The sequence below is a fragment of the Lithobates pipiens genome, unplaced genomic scaffold (assembly GCF_037356315.1).
Source record: "Lithobates pipiens isolate NorthernLeopardFrog02 unplaced genomic scaffold, aLitPip1_a1.2 Scaffold_23, whole genome shotgun sequence".
Taxonomy (NCBI): Eukaryota; Metazoa; Chordata; class Amphibia; order Anura; family Ranidae; genus Lithobates; species Lithobates pipiens.
In genome coordinates this window covers 199728440-199734439 of record NW_027507785.1, presented here as the reverse complement: position 1 = coordinate 199734439, position 6000 = coordinate 199728440, and the positions used below count along the sequence as shown (strand labels likewise).

Below are 6000 nucleotides of genomic sequence, written 5' to 3'. Positions count from 1 at the left end.
GCTCTACCACTGAGCTACATCCCCATCTTGTTTGGCTGAGTCTGTGCCTTTTTTTTGGGGGGGGTGAAGTTTGACTTTAGAGTAAAGTTCTCAGCAGTATTTTGCACTTTGTAGGGATAGTTAGGCCACTCAGCATGCGCTACATGGTAACTAGACTCGGTTTTAAGATAAAGAAAGGAGATGCCGGGGGTTGAGCCCGGGACCTCACACATGTGAAGCGTGTGCTCTACCACTGAGCTACATCCCCCTTACTACTCAGGAGCAGACCTTTGATCCTTGTGAGTTGAAAATGCAGATAGAGAGGAACAATGGGAAGAATTCCTGGTTGTCTCCTCCACCCTTACATGCTAATGACTTTGGAGGGTGCGGCCAGGCATGTTTATGTAAGGGTTGTTTTTGCCAAATGTTTCCCATGTGTGTGCACATGCCTGGGTTACAGCAGATGAGGGGTGGCCGTTTCCCTTGGCGTACGGTAAATGGAGATGCCGGGGATTGAACTTGGGACCTCATACATGCAAAGCGCGCGCTCTACCACTGAGCTACATCCCCATCTTGTTTGCCTGAGTCTGTGCCTTTTTTTTTTGGGGGGGGGGGGTGAAGTTTGACTTTAGAGTAAAGTTCTCAGCAGTATTTTGCACTTTGTGGGGATAGTTAGGCCACTCAGCATGCGCTACATGGTAACTAGACTCGGTTTTAAGATAAAGAATGGAAATGCCGGGGGTTGAACCTGTGACCTCACACATGCGAAGCGTGCGCTCTACCACTGAGCTACATCCCCCTTACTACTCAGGGGCAGACCTTTGATCCTTGTGAGTTGAAAATGCAGATAGAGAGGAACAATGGGAAGAATTCCTGGTTGTCTCCTCCACCCTTACATGCTAATGACTTTGGAGGGTGCGGCCAGGCATGTTTATGTAAGGGTTGTTTTTGCCAAATGTTTCCCATGTGTGTGCACATGCCTGGGTTGCAGCAGATGAGGGGTGGCCGTTTCCCTTGGCGTACGGTAAATGGAGATGCCGGGGATTGAACCCGGGACCTCACACATGCAAAGCGTGCGCTCTACCACTGAGCTACATCCCCTTACCTTGTTGTAGCGCCTCTGCCTTTTTCACCCGTCAAAAAGCTCTAAACGATGTTGCATCCTTTAACCCGGCACCTGGCCTTCACATCTGTGTTCCACTACCAGTACTCAGGGCCTCCTTCACTTCCCAAAACCAACCACGCTTTCATTTTTTTTCTTCCAGGAAGGACTTTCAGCCTTCAAGAGCCAAAAAAAACCCAAGAATTTTAACACGTTTTGTTGCAGAGTCCTACCTGTTTCTTCTCTGAATGAATAGCTTTTTGTTAGATCATGTCTTGTGCAGGACTGATTTGAAATGGGAGTGATTTTTTTATTCTTCACTTTTGAGCAGCTAATGCACTTGCAGGGCTCTAGTGCGAAGAATAACAGGACCTGCAGTCCTTGAGAAGTACTTAACCATTTAGGAGCATCTCACCAAATCTGACATTTTTTTCTTGCAGAGGATGCCTAAAATCTGACTTGTATCTAAGGCAAGACTTCTGGGAAAATCAGTGAGCCAATCACACAAACAGGAAGTGAAATCTCTGGGGGCCGTTCTGTACACCAATTGTGTACGGAACGCCTCTAGGTTGCCATATTGCATTGAATTTTACAGAAAATGACAGCGCTGCCAATTGAAAAGGAAAGATCATTTTTTTTAAATAAGTGACAATATGGCTTGTGTTACAATTGTATATACAATATTACTTTTACTTATTTTCTAACGAAACTGGACATACCCTTAAACAGACAGCCAATGTCAACTACAAGTTCATTAGCATGCTTCCAAGAAAAGCCTTCCTTGCTACTGCCACCCATTTTGACAGTACCCAGCAAAGCTGTGGGCAGGGTTTTGAAACTAGTTGCAATCACCCCAACTGATATCTGTTTAAGGCAAAGGCTGGAGATGCTGGGAATTGAACCTGGGGCTTCACACATGCAAAGCGTGCGCTCTACCACTGAGCTACATCCCCATCTAGTGCTTGCCATTCTGTGCCTTTTTTTTTTTTTTTTTTTTGTGGGGGGAGAAAGTTTGACTTTAGAGAAAAGTTCTCAGCAGGATTTTGCACTTTGTGGGGATAATTAGTCAAGTCAGCATGCGCTGCATAGATACTAGACTCGGCTTTAAGATAAAGAATGGAGATGCCGGGGATTGAACCCGGGACCTCACACATGCAAAGCGTGCGCTCTACCACTGAGCTACATCCCCATCTTGTTTTGCTGAGTCTGTGCCTTTTTTTTTGGGGGGGGGGGTGAAGTTTGACTTTAGAGTAAAGTTCTCAGCAGTATTTTGCACTTTGTGGGGATAGTTAGGCCACTCAGCATGCGCTACATGGTAACTAGACTCGGTTTTAAGATAAAGAATGGAGATGCCGGGGGTTGAACCCGGGACCTCACACATGCGAAGCGTGCGCTCTACCACTGAGCTACATCCCCATCTAGCGCTTGCCATTCTGTGCCTTTTTTTTTTTTTTTTTTTTTTTTTTGTGGGGGGAGAAAGTTTGACTTTAGAGAAAAGTTCTCAGCAGGATTTTGCACTTTGTGGGGATAATTAGTCAAGTCAGCATGCGCTGCATAGATACTAGACTCGGCTTTAAGATAAAGAAAGGAGATGCCAGGGATTGAACCCGGGACCTCACACATGCAAAGCATGCGCTCTACCACTGAGCTACATCCCCATCTTGTTTTGCTGAGTCTGTGCCTTTTTTTTTTGGGGGGGGGGGTGAAGTTTGACTTTAGAGTAAAGTTCTCAGCAGTATTTTGCACTTTGTGGGGATAGTTAGGCCACTCAGCATGCGCTACATGGTAACTAGACTCGGTGATCAATGGACATTGCAAGAATTTTAACACGTTTTGTTGCAGAGTCCTACCTGTTTCTTCTCTGAATGAATAGCTTTTTGTTAGATCATGTCTTGTGCAGGACTGATTTGAAATGGGAGTGATTTTTTTATTCTTCACTTTTGAGCAGCTGATGCACTTGCAGGGCTCTAGTGAGAAGAATAACAGGACCTGCAGTCCTTGAGAAGTACTTAACCATTTAGGAGCATCTCACCAAATCTGACATTTTTTCTTGCAGAGGATGCCTAAAATCTGACTTGTATCTAAGGCAAGACTTCTGGGAAAATCAGTGAGCCAATCACACAAACAGGAAGTGAAATCTCTGGGGGCCGTTCTGTACACCAATTGTGTACGGAACGCCTCTAGGTTGCCATATTGCATTGAATTTTACAGAAAATGACAGCGCTGCCAATTGAAAAGGAAAGATCTTTTTTTTTTAATAAGTGACAATATGGCTTGTGTTACAATTGTATATACAATATTACTTTTACTTATTTTCTAACAAAACTGGACATACCCTTAAACAGACAGCCAATGTCAACTACAAGTTCATTAGCATGCTTCCAAGAAAAGCATTCCTTACTACTGCCACCCATTTTGACAGTACCCAGCAAAGCTGTGGGCAGGGTTTTGAAACTAGTTGCAATCACCCCAACTGATATCTGTTTAAGGCGAAGGCTGGAGATGCTGGGAATTGAACCTGGGGCTTCACACATGCAAAGCGTGCGCTCTACCACTGAGCTACATCCCCATCTTGCACTTGCCCTTCTGTGCCTTTTTTTTTTTTTTGGGGGGGGGGGGAGAAAGTTTGACTTTAGAGAAAAGTTCTCAGCAGGATTTTGCACTTTGTGGGAATAGTCAAGTCAGCATGCGCTGCATAGATACTAGACTCGGCTTTAAGATAAAGAATGGAGATGCCGGGGATTGAACCCGGGACCTCACACATGCAAAGCGCGCGCTCTACCACTGAGCTACATCCCCATCTTGTTTGGCTGACTCTGTGCCTTTTTTTTGAGGGGGGTGAAGTTTGACTTTAGAGTAAAGTTCTCAGCAGTATTTTGCACTTTGTGGGGATAGTTAGGCCACTCAGCATGCGCTACATGGTAACTAGACTCGGTTTTAAGATAAAGAATGGTGATGCCGGGGGTTGAACCCGGGACCTCACACATGCGAAGCGTGCGCTCTACCACTGAGCTACATCCCCCTTACTACTCAGGAGCAGACCTTTGATCCTTATGAGTTTAAAATGCAGATAGAGAGGAACAAAGGGAAGTATTCCTGGTTGTCTCCTCCACCCTTACATGCTAATGACTTTGGAGGGTGTGGCCAGGCATGTTTATGTAAGGGTTGTTTTTGCCAAATGTTTCCCATGTGTGTGCACATGCCTGGGTTGCAGCAGATGAGGGGTGGCCTTTCCCTTGGCATACGGTAAATGGAGATGCCAGGGATTGAACCCGGGGCCTCACACATGCAAAGCGTGCGCTCTACCACTGAGCTACATCCCCTTACCTTGTGGTAGCGCCTGTGCCTTTTTCGCCCTTCAAAAAGCTCTAAACGATGTTGCATCCTTTAACCCGGCACCTGGCCTTCACATCTGTCTTCCACTACCAGTACTCAGGGCCTCCTTCACTTCCCAAAACCAACCACGCTTTCATTTTTTTTCTTCCAGGAAGGACTTTCAGCCTTCAAGAGCCAAAAAAAACCATGACTAGGGTAGCCAGATAACTTACTTCCCCAACAATACATGTAAACCTTAACCGTTACTCTTAAAATAAATACCCGGACACCTGCTTGGATGAAAATGGCCTCAACGGCCTTTATTTAAATAACAATAAAATTTAAACTTTATTTTAAATATTTTAATAATACAAAAACTTGTAACAACTTCCAGTTACCCAAAAAACCCTAAGTGCTTTTTTGGCTGGTCCCTGACGACCCCTTATTATTTTGAGCCTGTGATCCCCACTTCGTCAGCATCTGTCCCCAGCCGCCAAACTTGCCTCGAGGACTCACTAACTGACCACAGACCCCCAAATATGTTAGCCATTAATCTGGACTGACACCAGCCCAAACACAATGACTCCATCTCTGGCATGGGTCCCAACCTTTTTCAATTGACCCATGCATTTCTACATATATATATTCATATATATATATAGAAGTCGCCAAGGACCCAACGCCACCTTCGGAATGACAACCCTTCAAACCCAACCACTATCCATTATTAGGGAGGGCGGGCGGGAACGTCTCTCCTCGCTTGCTGACCTCCAACTGCTGGCTTGTCCCACCCTGGCACATGGACGAAAGACCCACACTCCTCCCCCCTTGTGACCTTCCACCAATAGGGTAAGTACGCCTGCATCTTAAACCACCCCCACGCTGCTTTTACTTTAGCCCAGTAATTCCCTTGCACCCTGTCATGTATGTCCTGCGCTTCCTTTTCTATACAGCTCCGTACATGTCTTGACTAGGGTAGCCAGATAACTTACTTCCCCAACAATACATGTAAACCTTAACCGTTACTCTTAAAATAAATACCCGGACACCTGCTTGGATGAAAATGGCCTCAACGGCCTTTATTTAAATAACAATAAAATTTAAACTTTATTTTAAATATTTTAATAATACAAAAACTTGTAACAACTTCCAGTTACCCAAAAAACCCTAAGTGCTTTTTTGGCTGGTCCCTGACGACCCCTTATTATTTTGAGCCTGTGATCCCCACTTCGTCAGCATCTGTCCCCAGCCGCCAAACTTGCCTCGAGGACTCACTAACTGTCCACAGACCCCCAAATATGTTAGCCATTAATCTGGACTGACACCAGCCCAAACACAATGACTCCATCTCTGGCATGGGTCCCAACCTTTTTCAATTGACCCATGCATTTCTACATATATATATTCATATATATATATAGAAGTCGCCAAGGACCCAACGCCACCGCGGAACAAGTGTGAAACCTTACACTTGTGACCACCGCCACGCCAGCAAAGCCCGGTGCACACCATCTTCCAGCCCTAAGGCCCACAGGTCAATGCCCACAGGGTTCAAATGAACCCCATCGCCCCTCAAATACCTCCAGGTGTCCACTTCTAGCTCC

The 6000-nt window shown here is 45.5% G+C and overlaps 10 non-coding genes across 10 annotated transcripts; all 10 read right to left on the bottom strand.

Annotated features, from left to right (window-relative positions):
• Positions 1 to 706: 706 nt before the first annotated feature.
• Positions 707 to 778, bottom strand: TRNAA-CGC (transfer RNA alanine (anticodon CGC)). Its single transcript has one exon. It is a non-coding gene; the product is annotated as a tRNA-Ala (tRNA).
• Positions 779 to 1008: 230 nt separating this feature from the next.
• TRNAA-UGC (transfer RNA alanine (anticodon UGC)) lies at positions 1009 to 1080 on the bottom strand. The gene has a single exon. It is a non-coding gene; the product is annotated as a tRNA-Ala (tRNA).
• Positions 1081 to 1962: 882 nt separating this feature from the next.
• Positions 1963 to 2034, bottom strand: TRNAA-UGC (transfer RNA alanine (anticodon UGC)). The gene has a single exon. It is a non-coding gene; the product is annotated as a tRNA-Ala (tRNA).
• Positions 2035 to 2198: 164 nt separating this feature from the next.
• TRNAA-UGC (transfer RNA alanine (anticodon UGC)) lies at positions 2199 to 2270 on the bottom strand. Its single transcript has one exon. It is a non-coding gene; the product is annotated as a tRNA-Ala (tRNA).
• A 155-nt stretch (positions 2271 to 2425) lies between these two features.
• Positions 2426 to 2497, bottom strand: TRNAA-CGC (transfer RNA alanine (anticodon CGC)). The gene has a single exon. It is a non-coding gene; the product is annotated as a tRNA-Ala (tRNA).
• Positions 2498 to 2667: 170 nt separating this feature from the next.
• On the bottom strand, positions 2668 to 2739 carry TRNAA-UGC (transfer RNA alanine (anticodon UGC)). The gene has a single exon. It is a non-coding gene; the product is annotated as a tRNA-Ala (tRNA).
• An 839-nt stretch (positions 2740 to 3578) lies between these two features.
• Positions 3579 to 3650, bottom strand: TRNAA-UGC (transfer RNA alanine (anticodon UGC)). Its single transcript has one exon. It is a non-coding gene; the product is annotated as a tRNA-Ala (tRNA).
• A 158-nt stretch (positions 3651 to 3808) lies between these two features.
• On the bottom strand, positions 3809 to 3880 carry TRNAA-UGC (transfer RNA alanine (anticodon UGC)). Its single transcript has one exon. It is a non-coding gene; the product is annotated as a tRNA-Ala (tRNA).
• A 151-nt stretch (positions 3881 to 4031) lies between these two features.
• Positions 4032 to 4103, bottom strand: TRNAA-CGC (transfer RNA alanine (anticodon CGC)). Its single transcript has one exon. It is a non-coding gene; the product is annotated as a tRNA-Ala (tRNA).
• Positions 4104 to 4332: 229 nt separating this feature from the next.
• Positions 4333 to 4404, bottom strand: TRNAA-UGC (transfer RNA alanine (anticodon UGC)). The gene has a single exon. It is a non-coding gene; the product is annotated as a tRNA-Ala (tRNA).
• Positions 4405 to 6000: the final 1596 nt, after the last annotated feature.